This window comes from Ochotona curzoniae, unplaced genomic scaffold (genome assembly GCF_017591425.1).
Source record: "Ochotona curzoniae isolate NIBS_2020 unplaced genomic scaffold, NIBS_Ocur_1.0 scaffold_4701, whole genome shotgun sequence".
Lineage (NCBI taxonomy): Eukaryota > Metazoa > Chordata > Mammalia > Lagomorpha > Ochotonidae > Ochotona > Ochotona curzoniae.
In genome coordinates, this window is record NW_024467122.1 from 49870328 (window position 1) to 49885632 (window position 15305).

General features: G+C 45.0%; 1 protein-coding gene and 1 pseudogene across 1 annotated transcript in view; both read left to right on the forward strand.

Annotated features, from left to right (window-relative positions):
- LOC121149369 (MAX gene-associated protein-like) overlaps nt 1-15305 on the forward strand; it is a 107568-nt gene that overhangs the window by 7653 nt on the left and 84610 nt on the right. The gene's annotated exons all lie outside the window — the stretch shown is intronic.
- LOC121149567 lies at nt 7728-7819 on the forward strand (annotated as a pseudogene).

Consider the following 15305-nt stretch of genomic DNA (forward strand, 5'->3'; position numbering starts at 1 on the left):
CAGCTCCCTGATTGTGGCCTGGGAAAGCAATTGAGGACGGCCCAAAGCCTTGGGACCCTGCACCCGTGTGGGAGACCCAGAAGAAGTTTCTGGATCCTGGCTTCAGATTGGCATAGCGCTGGCCGTTGCGCTCACTTTGGGAGTGAATAATCAGTTGGAAGATCTTCTCTCTGTCTCTCCTCCTCTCTGTGTATCTGACTTTCCAATAAAAATAAATAAATCTTTAATTACCTTGCATTATGTGACACAGTTTCAGAGGCTCTGGGATTCCCCCAGCCCCTCCCTGTACCTTCCCACCATGGTGGATTCCTCCACCTTGTTGCTGTATTACATTTCAAATTTAGTCAGGATTCTTTCTTTTTTTTTTTTTTTTTTTTTAAAGATTTATTTTTTATTATTTTTTTTATTGGAAAGGCGGATATACAGAGAGGAGATACAGAGAGGAAGATCTTCCATCCGATGATTCACTCCCCAAGTGAGCCGCAACGGGTCGATACTATGCCGATCCGAAGCCAGGAGCCTCTTCCGGGTCTCCCACGTGGGTGCAGGGTCCCAAAGCTTTGGGCCGTCCTCAACTGCTTTCCCAGGCCACAGGCAGGGAGCTGGAAGGGAAGCGGGGCTGCTGGGATTAGAACCGGCGCCCATATGGGATCCCGGGCGTGCAAGGCGAGGACCTTTAACCACTTGCGCCACCGCGCCGGGCCCAGTCAGGATTCTTTCATTGCAAGTGTATACCAAGCGTAGAGTCCAGCATCTTATTGTCCAGGTAAATTCAACGGTTTCTTGGGGAGACCATCCCTGGTCTGAAGACAGAGCTGGCAGAATATCATCCCAATCAATTTAAAGCCACAACATAGCATCAACGACAATTTACAACATTATGGAATTAATTGACATGGTATTGAGTAACCAATATGTTAAAAAAAAATGCAAGTTCTTAACCACATCCTGTGACTACTTCATTGACATTTGAATTTTAGTTGGATGTTGAACTTGAGATGCATACTCGATATACATGTGTAAAGAGTTCATGTTTAAGATTGATTTATTTGGGCCCGGTGCGATGGCGCAGTGGTTAAGGTCCTTGCCTTGCACGCCCAGGATCCCATACGGGTGCCGGTTCTTATCCCGGCAGCCCCGCTTCCCATCCAGCTCCCTGCCTGTGGCCCAGGAAAGCAGTCGAGGATGGCCCAAAGCTTTGGGACCCTGCACCCGCGCGGGAGACCCGGAAGAGGCTCCTGGCTTCGGACCGGCATAGCATTGGCCATTGCGCTCACTTGGGGAGTGAATCATCGGACGGAAGATCTTCTCTGTCTCTCCTCTCTGTATATCTGCCTTTCCAATAAAAATAAAATAAATCTTTTAAAAAAAAGATTGATTTATTTGAAAAGAGTTATAGACAGAAGGGGAGACAGAGATAGGTCTTCATGCGCTGATTTACTCTCCAAACGGCTGTAATGACTGGAGCTGCGACAGGCTAAAGTTAAGAGCCTAGAATGCCATCCTGGGTCTCCCATGTGAGTGGCAGGGGCCAGGTTTCCCAGGTGCATAGCAGGAAGCTGGCCCATGTGGGATGTCAGCACTGCTGCCTGCAATATGCCACAGGGTTGATTCCAGAGGTTGAGTTTTTTGACACAATCAACTGAATCTGAACATTGGGGAGGCTATCCTTATATATAGATACTTTTTTTTTTTACAAGATTTATTTTTATTGGAAAGTCAGATATATAGAGAGGAAGAGGGACAGAGTGAAAGATATTCCCTCCACTGATTCACTCCCCAAGTGGCCACAACAGCTGGAGCTGAAATGAGCTGATCCAAAGCCAGGAGCCTGGAGACTCTTCTGGGCCTCCCACAAGGGTGCAGGGTCCTCTGAATGGGAAGCTTGGCCATCTCTCCTTGTTTTTAAAACAGTTGTGTGATAGCCTAGTGGCTAAAGTCTTTGCCTTGCATGTACCGGGACCTCATATGGGAACTCGTTCTAATTTCCGTGGCCCCCGCTTCCCATTCAGCTCCCTGCCTGTTGACAGGGAAGGCAGTCAAGGACAGCTCAAAGTCTTGGGACCCTACACCCACATGGGAGACCTGGAAGAGGCTCTTGGCTTCAGATCAGCTGAGCTCTGGCCGTTGTGGCTTCTTTGGGAGTGAATCAGTGGATGGAAGATCTTCCTCTCTGTCTATCCTCCTCTATAGATCTGACTTTCCAATAAAAATAAAATAAAACTCTAAACAGCAACAACAAAAAAACATGGAGAGGAAAGCCAGTGAGGGTCCTGAGACTTCACAGAAGTCATGGAGGGGAGTAGGTTATAATATTTTTTTTTTAAAGATTTATTTTTATTATTTTTTTATTGGAAAGGCGGATATACAGAGAGGAGAGACAGAGAGGAAGATCTTCCGTCACTGCTTTCCCGGGCCACGGGCAGGGAGCTAGAAGGGAAGCGGGGCTGCTGGGATAGAACCAGCGCCCATATGGGATCCCGGGCGTGCAAGGGGAGGACCTTAACCACCGCGCTGGGCCCTGATTATAATATTTCTGTTACATTGGTATCGGCACACAATTTACTGAGCAGTGTTTACAAGATGTAACATTGTTAAATGTTGTTTTTTTTTTTTTAGATTTTATCCATTTTATTTAAAAGGCAATAAGCAGAGGTCTTTCATCCACTGGCTCACTCTCCAAATCTCCATAACAGTCAGGGCCAGGCCAGGTCAAAGCTAGGAGCCTGGAGTCCATCTAGGACTCCCATGCGGGTGGCAGTGGTGGTTCAAGAGCTTGAGCCATCTGCTGCTGACTGTCAGACACATTAGCAGGAAGCAGGGTCAGGAGTGGAGTAGCTGGGGCTTGAACTAGGAACGTTAATATGGGATGTCAGTGTGTTAAGCAGTGGCTTAGCTCACTGCAACAATGCCTGCCTAAATGATGTAGTATGTCTTTGGTGTGATTACTTTATCTAGACTCTTCCTGTTAGCTGAATCCTCAGGTTTCTGCCACTTTCCTGCCTATTTCCACTTTCTTTCAATTTTCTGAGAAGGTGAACTCCAGACTTCATAGTTAACTGTACCGGACCACCACTGTTCAGCTATCTTAAGGCTCTCTCCATTCTTTATCATTTCTGTCATATCTAATATGTCCTGTTCTTTTATGAACCCCCACCATGTGCCTAGAATACTTTTTCTCCCCCTCTTTCTTTGTCTCAAGTTCTTATTCAGCCTTCAGTGCCAACCTTAAATTTTCTATACAATTTCTGGTATTTTCACCAGATAGAAGTGGATGCCTCACCATGTGGTATTTCCTCAGGGATATTGTTTGCACCATAATTTGTGGCTAAGTACAAAATTAGTTGGTATTTTGACTAACTTTTTTATACGTTTGTTTTTCTTGTGCTTAGCATGTGGTAGATGCTTAATAATGCTGAAAAATTTTAGAAGTTTTGCTTTGGCTAAATATGGTAAACATTTGAAACTAGATCTTATAACACATGATTATATGGATCATTAATCGAGTTTTTATTATGGTAAGGTTTTTTTTTTTTTTTTGTGATCTCCATTATGTGGCTTAGTTGGTACAAAGTTTTCTGAATTTACTGAAATTATGTCAGTTAGAAGTCTTGGTTCAGACCCATTAGGAATGCTGTGATTTCTCGGGCTGAATAATGCTTATTCTTTGGAAGCAAGCTTTTATGAAAGATTCTTCCTTCACTTGTGCATTTTGCCACCCACTTTCTCAGTAGTCATGATTTCTATTTTAACATGACACGTGTACTTCGAGCTCTTTGGTGTGGAGGAATGGGCCTAATGTAATAAATTCAGTAGATTCAGCGGTGTTCACCGGGAATGTTCTTTAAATTGTTGCATAAAGGGAGGATTAATGATGTGAATTGTAGGTGTGAGAGCTTTAATGTAGAGAGCTGGTTGTTTTGTCATTCAATGGTAAGCATGTATTGAGCAGCTGCCATATATGGACACTATGAGTTGCTGTGGGGAACTTAGAAAAGAAGTAAAAGACATGCCTCCTTCCTCAGGAGGACCTGACAGTTCAGTTGAGGAAGTGAAACAAGATTAGAAAGGAATTTTGTCTTGGCAAGCAGTGATCAGTTAAGGGATAAGTGCTTCTTATTGGTTTTGAAATATTTATTTGAAAGGCAGAGATATATAAAGAGTGAAGAAGGGAGGAGAGAGGGAAGGGGATGGGAAGGAAGGAGAGAGAAAGGTCTTGCATCGACTGGTTCACTTGCTCTAGGACCGTAAGAGCCAGGGTTGGACCAGATCAAAGTCATAAGCTTCATCAGGGTTTCCATGTGGCTGCAGGGACTCAAGCACTTAGGTCATCTTCCTTTGTTTCCCTAAGGAGCTGGATTGGAAATAGAGCAGCTAGATCCCCAACTGGTTCCCATAAGGGATTCTGATTTTGTCAAAAGTAGCTTAGCCAGTTAGAGTGTAGCACTGGCTCCTAAAGATTTTTTTTTTTTTTTTTAAGATTTATTGTTTACTTTTATTGGAAAGTCAGAGAGGAGGATCTTCTGTTCGCTGATTCACTCCCCAACTGGACACAACGGCCAGAACTCAGCTGATCCGAAGCCAGGAGCCTCTTCCGGGTCTCCCATGTGGGTGCAGGGTCCCAAGGCTTTGGAGCTGTCCTTGACTGCTTTCCCAGGCCACAATCAGGGAGCTGAATGGGAGTGAATCAATGGATCAAAGCTGTTCCTCAGTCTCTCCTCCTCTCTGTATATCTGCCTTTCCAATAAAAAAAATAAGACGTTTATTTTTATTTGAAAGGCAGTGTACAGTAGGTGAGAGGGACACAGAGACAGTGGTTTTCCATCCATTAGTTCACTGTGAAATGGCTGCAACAGCTGAAGCTGAGCTGATGTGAAGCTAGGAGCCAGCAGCTTCATCTCAGTCTCAGAATTCATAAATCGGAAGAGGATTCATTTATTACTGGTTTAGAATCTGAAACTGGGGGGCTGGTTCTTTGGGGTAGTAGATAAAGTCACTGCCTGCAGTGCTGGCATCCCATATTGGTACTGTTGGTGTCACACTGCTTCACTTTGATCTAGCACTCTGCTAATGGTCTGAAAAAGCAGCAAAGTATGGCCCAAAGATTTGAATTCCTGTACCCATGTGTGGATGAAGCTCCTGACCTTGGATCTGCCCACTTCTGGCCATTGTGGCCATTTATGGAGTGAACCAACAGACGAAACAGCTCTCTGTCTCTCCCTCTCTGTGGAACTCTGTGTCTCTCTGTAACCCTGCCTTTCCAGTAGTAAATAAATAAATCTTAAAATATATATATGTATATATGTATGTATATATCTATATATCAGAAATTTGTCTCTTGGCTCTGTCTTTAATAAGTATCAGGAAACTTGTTTTTCTTGGAAGATGCACTATTGTAATTTTTTTGTTAATTATTTTATTTTGATACTTTTTACATAGTTGATTGGGGCACAAAGGGTCAAGGGCTACAAGAAAGTGGGTAAGACCACAGTTTCTGTGTTATTATTACTTTTTTTCTGTATCTAGGGTAAGGAGAGAGACAAAGGGAGAAGCCTAGCTTCCCACCCATCCCAGGTCCCCGATGTGGGTCATGCTACGAGGGTCCTGCTCAAGTGGTTTTCATAGTTCAACAGCTCTGAATTGCTGCCAATTTCGCCATTCCAAGCACGATGAAGTCGCTGCAGAATCCACTGGCTGACATATATCACCTTTGAGTCTCTGCCCAGTTATTTACTGCCAACATATGGCTGGGGTAGTTGATTGATTAGTTCTGTACTCTGTTGTGGTGCCAGGTGTCCTCTGCAGGTTCCGATAGACTGCCATATCCTCCGTGTACACCTGATTGTGCTGTCCACTGCTCCGTCTGAGCCTTTGAGGAGGCTCGGCTCTGGCACTTGTACTCCATGGCAGACCACGGAACCTGCACTTCTCTTCATGGTTGGGGTTCTGAGTCAGCAGTTCGATTGGGGAGATCCCCAAAGAAACTTTGTCTGAGGTGATCCCAGACCTGATTCTTGTGTGTGCATGACAGTTCAGGGTCTGGCACAGTCCGTTGCCACAATCAGCTGATGGTTGCAATTGCTGGGTCAGTTCTGTTTCTAGCCCTGTCTTCCAAATGAACAAATGGGCATTGCAGTCCAGCCTGATTCTGCTCAGCACACACTCCACCCTCACATAAACCAGTGGGAGCTATAGCCTAGTTGGAGCGACCCATAATAACCCCCACCAGGCCTGCCCCCTACCCTGGTTCCCATGCTTGCCAGTATGTGTAGCAGACTAGTCCAGTCTGTCCCACATCCCATTCAGCTCTCATACATGTCAGTGGGCACTGAAGCCTAGTTCAACCCAACCAGCCCCACTATCCAGCCCACACACATACTGGTGGGTACTGTTCTGTCTAGCCATCCCTGCCCCTGTACTGGTTTTTATGCTCTCCAATGGAAGTGGTAACCCAAGAGGGAGGTATCCACTATTTCCCTACTGGGCCACTCCCACTCCTGGATCATGGCACTTTCCAGGTGGTTCTGCAGTTTAAGTTGACAGAATTAGCCCCCTGTGCCAGCCTCTGCCAGTTGATACTGTAGCAAAGCCCAACCAACCTGCACTCACTCTAATTTATGCTTGCACCAGTAGGAGGAACAGTCAGCCTAGCCTGGCTCTTCCCTGATCTGGCTCAAATGAGGCCCACAGGTGTTGTAGCCCTGCCTGGTCTGGTCTGCCCCCATCCCAACTCATACTCTCTAATGGGCGAGGTGTTCCAACAGGGGAGCCCTCCATATTCCCCCTAACAGCATTACCACTTCCCTCCCTGGTTCCTACTAGTGCTGCATCCCAGTCTTGGCATGGCCCACCTCACCCTGGCATTTGCTAGCCTGGCCTGGCCTGGCCCACCCCCAGTTCTAGCTGGTGAGGGTTACATTCTAGCCCAGCCCAGGGTGCACCCTATCCCAGCCATAATGTGCACTAGTATGTGTTATGACCATACCTGGCCCGACCCACACTTTGTTCTGGTGCTTGGATTCACCAGTGGGTGATGTGAACTGATTCAGCCTGGTCTGCCCCAGACCCATGCCAAATGTATGCTGGTGGGTAGCTTTCCTTGGCCTAGTCTGGGCTGCTCTCTATCGTGGCTCTTGCACTCACCTGTAGGCACTGTGTCTTGCCAGAGGAGTTGCCCAGGCTCCTCCATCAGAAGTACTGTTGTAATTTTTATTCTAAGTTTCCAAAGCTTTATATCTAGGTTCTTTGTCATAGTTTGTTGCTGGCTCTTGCATTCATGGAACAAGGGCTGGCACACTTTTCCTTGAAAAGCCATGCTTTATGAGCAACAGGAAGGTTTTCCTAACTTAAGCTGTTGTGCATTGCAAAAGCAGCCACAGACAATGGATAAATGAATGGATAGGCTGTGTTTCAGTGAAACTGTTTAAAAACACAGATATCAGGTCCAGTGATAACCTAGTGCTTGGCCCACCACCAGTGCCATCTGTGAAGAGCCTATGGTAAACTCTAGACTGGAAATAATTTTCTGTCAGAATTTTTGAATGTCTTGCATCTAACTTCCAGTGTTTTTAAGTTCTGCTTCTTTATTGTTTCCATCAGTCTTTTCCGTTTCCTCTCTATAGAGGTTTCTCCTGGTTCTTGGCACTTTTTGTGTCTGAGTTACTTGGATTCTTATTACTTTTCATTATCAGCATCATCAGGACACTAATATTTGCCGTTAAGAATGAGTAAGATGTGTTCACATAAACTAAAATTGGAACGATGCAGAGATTAGCATGACCCCTGCACAAGGATAACATGTGAAGTGTTCTGTAGTTTTTTTGGTAACAGATAAACAGTAATAGAAAAAGGTTCAGTAAGATAAAAGACTGAAAACAATGCTTTGCCCTCCGTATATAACAGTATCTGTTGTCAGCATTGCCATGGTCCTCCTGAGGAATCTCCCTGAAATGTTCTGGTGAGTTTGTCAGTCACAGTCTCTTCAGATAGTGGGGTTCTTCTGTTGTGAAGTCCTGATTACAGAAACAGAGACTGTGATAGTGTGAAGTGGTACTTGAGGGCTTTAGGATTAAGTGAAAAGCCTGAAATACATGTCCTAAGTCTCCAAATAATTTAGTTCGCAGCTGCATTCATCTGCTTGGAGAGAGGGGCCAGAATACAGATCGTCCTCCACCCAGGTGATCGTTAATGGGGGATTATGCATGTGTTAGTGCCAATAATGGTGTTTTCCAAGCTGTTAACTGTATTTGTATTTTCAAAATGAAGCTTTAACAGTGCAGATTACTTTTCAGTTCCTTTAAGTGTTATAGCTTCCTTTATTTTAATATTTTAAATAGTGCATTATGATAGCTAATATTTTATATTTTCACTAAGAATTTAAGATACTTAGGTCAATATTGATGCCATTTCAAATAGCAGACTTGAAAATAACTGTGCAGATTAGGCTTTAATTCAGAAGAATAATTTCCTCAAGCTTCTCCCAGTTTTGTGTTGAAGTTACTGTTTTTCTGAGTAACATGTTAGTATTAATGTGGGCAAGGAATGGCCATTTAATTTCATTTCCAAGGAAAAATGACACCATAAAAGTCACCAATTATTATTTTTATATTTAACTTTTTTTATTTTTTTTATTTTTTTTTAAAGATTTATTTTTATTATTTTTTCATTGGAAAGGCGGATATACAGAGAGAAGAGACAGAGAGGAAGATCTTCCATCCACTGATTCACTCCCCAAGTGAGCGCAACGGGCCGATACTATGCCGATCCGAAGCCAGGAGCCTCTTGCGGGTCTCCCACGTGGGTGCAGGTTCCCAAAGCTTTGGGCCGTCCTCGACTGCTTTCCCAGGCCATGAGGAGGGAGCTGGATGGGAAGCGGGGTGCCGGGACTAGAACTAGTGCCCATGTGGTATCCGGAGCGCATTCAAAGCAAGGACTTCAGCTGCTAGGCCACACTTCTGGGCCCTATATTTAATTTTTTAATTTATTTGAAAGACTTGGGATGGAGGATAGAAAGAAAACTCACATTGGTTCACTCCCCCAGTGCCTACAGTGGCCTGGGGCGATGGGATCATGAGAACAGGAGCCTAGAACTCAGGCCTTCTCTCCCGCATGAGTGACAGGATCCCAGCTTCTGGAGTCTTCGCTGTTGCCTCTCTTGTAGGATTTTTATGTCAATACAGTTATAAAATAGAATCAATCTCAATTAAAATATTTAAAATTTTATATTTTATGGATGAAGGAATCCAGAAAAGGCAAAAATTCTTTGGAGCCATATAAGTCATAGTGTGGCTGTGTTTAACAGTGCAAACCAAGGTGATTATTTATTTATTTTTTTGTCTTGAGGTGAGGAGAAAGTTGTAGCTGTCAGGAAGTTGGGAAGTGTGTGACAACTTTTGCCTTAGATTAAATGAGTTGTGGGACATTTATGGAGAGAAGTGGATTATGTAATGCATTTTTACCTAGTAGTTATTCTTCAGCTGCCTAAGGCAAGCTCTGTGACTCACTTTTTACACCACAGGGAACAAGTTCTGGGATATAAGCCTTTCTTCCAAGGTAGTGTAATATGTTAGTGGCAAAATCAGAGCTCAATTCTGTTTAAAAATTATCATTATTATTATTTTTGAAAGTAGAGATTGAAATCTTCAGTCTGCTGGTTTATCTCCCAGGAGTGAGGGCGAAGCCAGGCTGAAGCCACTCCTGGTCTCCACGTGTGAAATGGGAAGCTGAGTATTGCCTTCTGTCTCCCAGGGTGTGCATGAACTGGAAGATGGATCAAAAACAGGCGAGATAACAATCCAGGTGCTCCAGTATGAAGAATAGTTATCCCAAGGGACATGCTTTATTTTATTTTATTTTTAAAATTTCTGTTTTTATTTGAGTTATGGGGTGGGTTGGGGGAGAGATAGAATCTTTCATCTATTGGACCATACCCCAGTTGACCTTAATGGCCAGGACTGGACCAGACCATAAGGCAGGAGTTTCATCCAGGTCTCCCATGTGGCTGTGTGGGTGGCAGGGGTTTCAAACACTTGGGCCATATTCTCTAGCTTTTCCCAGACTAGTAACAGAGAGTAGATGCCTGGATGAGAAACTCATTTGCTTGATTGTGTAAGAAACTTGCTGTACGCAGATTAGCGAATAAAGCACTGTTCCTACACTTCCAAAAAAAAAAAAAAAAAGAAAACAAACATCTGTGTTGGATGCTAACATTGCAGGTAGTGGCTTTACCTACTATACCACAATGCTTACCTCTCCAGCAACCTCTCCAAAGACCAAGTGAACTCAATCCCTAAGTTGTAACTTAGGGTTTTGTTTTTAATACTTACTACTAGGCATATCTCCTACTTAAGTGTTGTTTTTTACTGTATTATTTAATCTAAATATGTTTCTGGAAGAGATGTGGAATTTCAGTTACATATATTTTTATTCCTTGTTTATTGACATAGTTTAGAATATTGCTGAAAATTTGAGTTTTCATGACTCTATGACTTACTTTTTTATTTCTCTTTTTTTAATATTATATAGTTGAAAGGGATGCATTCCCATGTGGGCCTCTGGTTAAGGTGGGGAGGGTCAGATATGGAGGAAGGTGGGGGGGACAAATGTTTCAGGTTTTTTTTTTCTTTTATCCTGTGTCCACTGGGGAGGAAGGGGTGGGGGCTGCCCCTTTCTGTCAAACTACATCAGCACTCAGGTATAGTGGACAGTCATTTGATGATGTCTTAGAGAACCCAGTGTGGGGAAGAGTGTTCTGAAGATGTTACTTGAGTGGTTTTGGTAATTCTGAGAAGTTGTTGGTTTTATTATTTCAGGGTTGAAAAAAATCTTTCCAAGGTCTACTGGTTGACAAAGTCCACCTTAGCATATCCACAGACCCAGACACTTGCTATAAAGCTTAGCCAGGAGAATTGTCCAACTTGTTCTGCATTCCATCCTCTGATGGCCTAGATGAGCTGGCTGTTGTGACCCCCGTGTGCATGTGTGCAATGGAGGCATCAGCAGCTGAGGAGGCCCAGTCCTGGTACATGCACTCTAAGGTTTGACCATACATCCTGTGATTTTCACTGTGGTCTGGGTCTGAGTCCAGTGGTCTAGTTGGGGAGTCACCCAAGAAACCTCACAGTCTCAGACTTGACTCTTTTTTTTTTTTAAGCTCTTTTGTTTTTAAAGATTTATTTTTATTTTTATTGGAAAGGCGGATATACAGAGAGGAGAGACAGAGAGGAAGATCTTCTGTCCAATGATTCACTCCCCAAGTGAACGCAACGGCCGATGCTATGCCGATCCGAAGCCGGGAGCCTCTTCTGGGTCTCCAAAGATTTGAGCTGTCCTCAGCTGCTTTCCTGGCCCACAGGCAGGGAGCTGGAAGGGAAGCATGGCTGCCGGGATTCGAACCGGTGCCCATATGGGATCCCGGGTGTTCAAGGCGAGGACCTTAACCACTGCACCACCACGCCAGGCCCCAGACTTGACTCTTGCATGCAAGTCAGTGCAGGATCAGGTTTGGTCTGTTATCTGCACCAGCCAATGCACATATTAGTGGATGCTTCCTTATCAGTTCTACCCAGCTCTATCTCATGAGAACTAATGGGTGCTGCAGCCTAACCCGGCCCAGGACGCCACAGGCCTGGTCTTCATGCATACCAGCATGTACTGTAGCCTAGTTAGGATGACCCCAATAATCCCCATCAGACCTGTCATTGGCCTGGTTTATGCACGTACCAGCCTCTGTTGTGGCCTGGCCCAGTCTGTTCTGCATCTCATCTGGCTCTTGTGTGCACTTGTGGATGCTGCAGCTTAGCTCAGTCTGTCTCATCCCCAGACCTGGCCCACATATATTTTGACAGATGCTGTTGTCTTACCTAGGTCAGCCCACCCCCAGCCCTGTTTCTTGTGCTTACCAGCAGGAGGTGTAACCTAGCTGGGGTGTGTCCATAGTTTCCCTGCCAGGCATGCTCCCAGCCCTGTCTTGTGCCTACTGCCTACTGGCCCAGCCTGACATGAGTTCTGCCCAGTCCTGGAACTTGCCAGTTGGTGCTGCATCCTGCCTGGTGGGCTTGTACCCCTTTTGGTTCTATTTCATGTCACTGGGTCTGGCAGTACTAGCCCAGGCTGGCTTGCCCCTAGACCGGCCCAAATGTTGGCTGATGGGTGTTGCAGCCTTGTCTGAACTGGCCCAGAAATTCCCTTACTAAGTCTGCTACCAGCCCTGTGTGACTTAGTCTTTGGTTTTACTGTTCAGACCAGAACTCTAAAAGAGAATCCAGAATCACTGTTATTTAGGTTTGTTTCTTTGGAAGGTATCGCTGTGATGCTTGAGGATGACAGTGCAATAGCTACATTTGTTTTTAAATTTTGGGAAAAGGACCAGCTGTTTGTTAGCCCCACACCCCCAATATCAGGTGTCGCCTTGCACTTGTTGGGCACACCAGGGAATCAGAGACAATGTACAAGTCTCTTCCATCCTGCATCCCAGGCTGCTGCCTAAGGATAGTGTCTGCAACCAGGCACAGCCCTCTCTGGGTCATGGAGCCAGCCATCTTTGTCACTGTCTTAGAGAGCAGCTGCCGCAGGGTGAGCCTTTTCTGTGCTGACTTGGGCTGGTTCCAGGTTTGGGCATCAGCAGTCTCACTGATGTATGGGATCTGGCATGCAGGTAAAGATCAGCCTGAGGGTGGGGGCACTGAGGGCTGTATTCCAGGACTGGCACTGCCCCAGATCCTCTATGCTTTGGATGTTACTTAGCTGTACTCATTTGTATCCATGTCTTTGGGGGAGTTTCCCATCCCTAGGAGCAGCCAGAGTTTGTTCCATTTCTATGCTTCTACTCTGAACCCCACAGTTGGCCACTATGGCTTAATCTGCATGAGACAGACCCAAGAACACCAAGGCTGGTTTGATTTGGGGAGCAAACAGTAAGCCTACTTTTAAGGGAAGATTATTGTGTGTCAGGCATTACATTTAAGTGCATTGTCTTAAGCATCACATCATTATGTAATTTAATGTCTTAGTTGACCTTTCCAGCCTCTACTCTCTTCTAGTACTTAGTATGGCCAACAGAGGGGCTGTTAAATCAGTGACTGGTGCTATTAATATATGCTGGTGTTTTGGTTTAGAACTCTCCAGTGATTTTTTTTTAGTTCTAGCAAAATAAAAGCTAAAATCTTTACCATAGCCTCCAGGGTTCTGTTTGGTCTGATCCCTTCTTACCTCTGACTCAAGGAGGGCTAGGATCTGGTCCCTTTATTTTTGTTTGAAAGTCAGATTTTACAGCAAGAAGGAGAGGCAGAGAAAAAGATCTTCCATTTGCTGGTTTATTTCCCAAATGGCCACAGTGACTGGAGCTGAGCTGATCCAAAGCCATGAGCTTTCTCCAGGTCTCCCATGCTGATACAGGGGGCCCAAGGACTTGAGCCATCTTTGCTAATTTCCCAGGCCATAAATAGGGAACTAGATTGGAAGTAGAACAACTGTGACACGAACTAGCACTCATATGATGCCAAAGGCAGAGACTTGGCATACTATGTCATGATGATGTCCTCTTCCCGCACCCAGCCCTTTTCTTTTTTGGCAGGAGAGTGTAGACCATCTTCCCTCTGCTTGTTATTCAATTCTGTCCTTTTCCTCAAAAGCATCATTACTTCCAGTAACATGGGTTGATAGGGCAACTTGAACTTGGCCAAGAATACTACAATCTCCTGGTAGTCATGACTTACCATAACTTCCATCACACCCCACTTATACTTGGTCTTCTTACTGAGGTAGATCAGAGAAAAAGACTGTCAGAGTGACCAGGACTAGGACCCACAGACCTCCTCTATCTCTGAATCGGGCATGACTGGCCTGACCCAGGAATGTCACTGTGTGACAGGGCTGATGTTCATCTAAAACAGTGTTTTGAAAACATTTTAATTTTGCCATGATGATGACAATGGTTGGGAATAGTAAAATCCAGATTCCCTCCTGTACCTTACAGCATGCTATGTGATGACACTTATACAAATGAGCTCCTCCTTCTTCTTCTTCATCTTCTTTTTTTTTTTTTTTTTAATTTACTTACTTACCTGAAAAGTAGACTGTCAGAGAAGTCTTCCATCTGCTGGTTTGTTCTGTGCATGGCTTGTCCAGGACAAAGCTAGGAGCCAGGAGCTGCATTTGGGTTTCCCACATGGGTGACAGAGGCTCAAATACTTAGACCATCAGCAGCTGCCGCCTCCCAGGCACTTTAGCAGGGTGCTGGATTGGAAGTGAATGAGCTTGAACTGGTGCATGTGTATAAGATTCTAGCCTTGCGGGCCCGGCGCGGTGGCGCAGTGGTTAAGGTCCTCGCCTTGCATGCCCGGGATCCCATATGGGCGCCGGTTCTAATCCCGGCAGCCCCGCTTCCCATCCAGCTCCCTGCCTGTGGCCTGGGAAAGCAGTCGAGGACAGCCCAAAGCTTTGGGACCCTGCACCAGCGTGGGAGACCCGGAAGAGGCTCCTGGCTTCGGATCAGCATAGCATTGACCATTGCGCTCACTTGGGGAGTGAATCATCGGACGGAAGATCTTCCTCTCTGTCTCTCCTCTCTGTATATCTGCCTTTCCAATAAAAAAAAAAATAATAAAAATAAATCTTTAAAAAAAAAAAGATTCTAGCCTTGCAAATGATGGCATAACATATTACAATGGTGTTCCCCTGCAGGACTTAAAAACAAAATTTCCTTTTTAGATTTATTTCTATTGTAAAGAAGATTTACAGAGAGAAGATACAGAAAGAAAAATCTTCTGTCTTCTGGTTCACTCCATAAGTGGCCACAAAGGTCAGGGCTGAGCTGATCCAAAGCCAGGAGCCAGGAGCTTCTTCTAGGTCTCCCACATGGATGCAGGATCCCAAGGCTTTGGGCCGTCCTCGACTGCTTTCCTAGGCCACAAGCAGGGAGTTGGATGGGAAGTGGAGCAGCTGGGACATGTACTGGCACCTATATGGGATCCTGGTAGTTTCAAGGGAAAGATTTAGCCACTGGGCTGTCATACCGGGCCCTTAATAATTCTTGAGTTTCAGTGAGAACAAGAAAGAGAAAGGAGAGAACACACCAGAGCACTCATGGTCCCTGGTTTATTCAGCCTGTAATGCCTAGGCTGAGTCAACTGGATCCTGGATTGGTACAATGGGATTGAAGCCAGGTACTACGATAATGGGACATGAATGTCTTAACTGCCAGGACAGATGGCAGCTTTTGTCTACCTGTACTGCCTTACTTTCCGCCATCTTTCCTCTCATTGTCTATACTTTAGCTACATTGGCTGTCTCTCTGATTGTGTTTT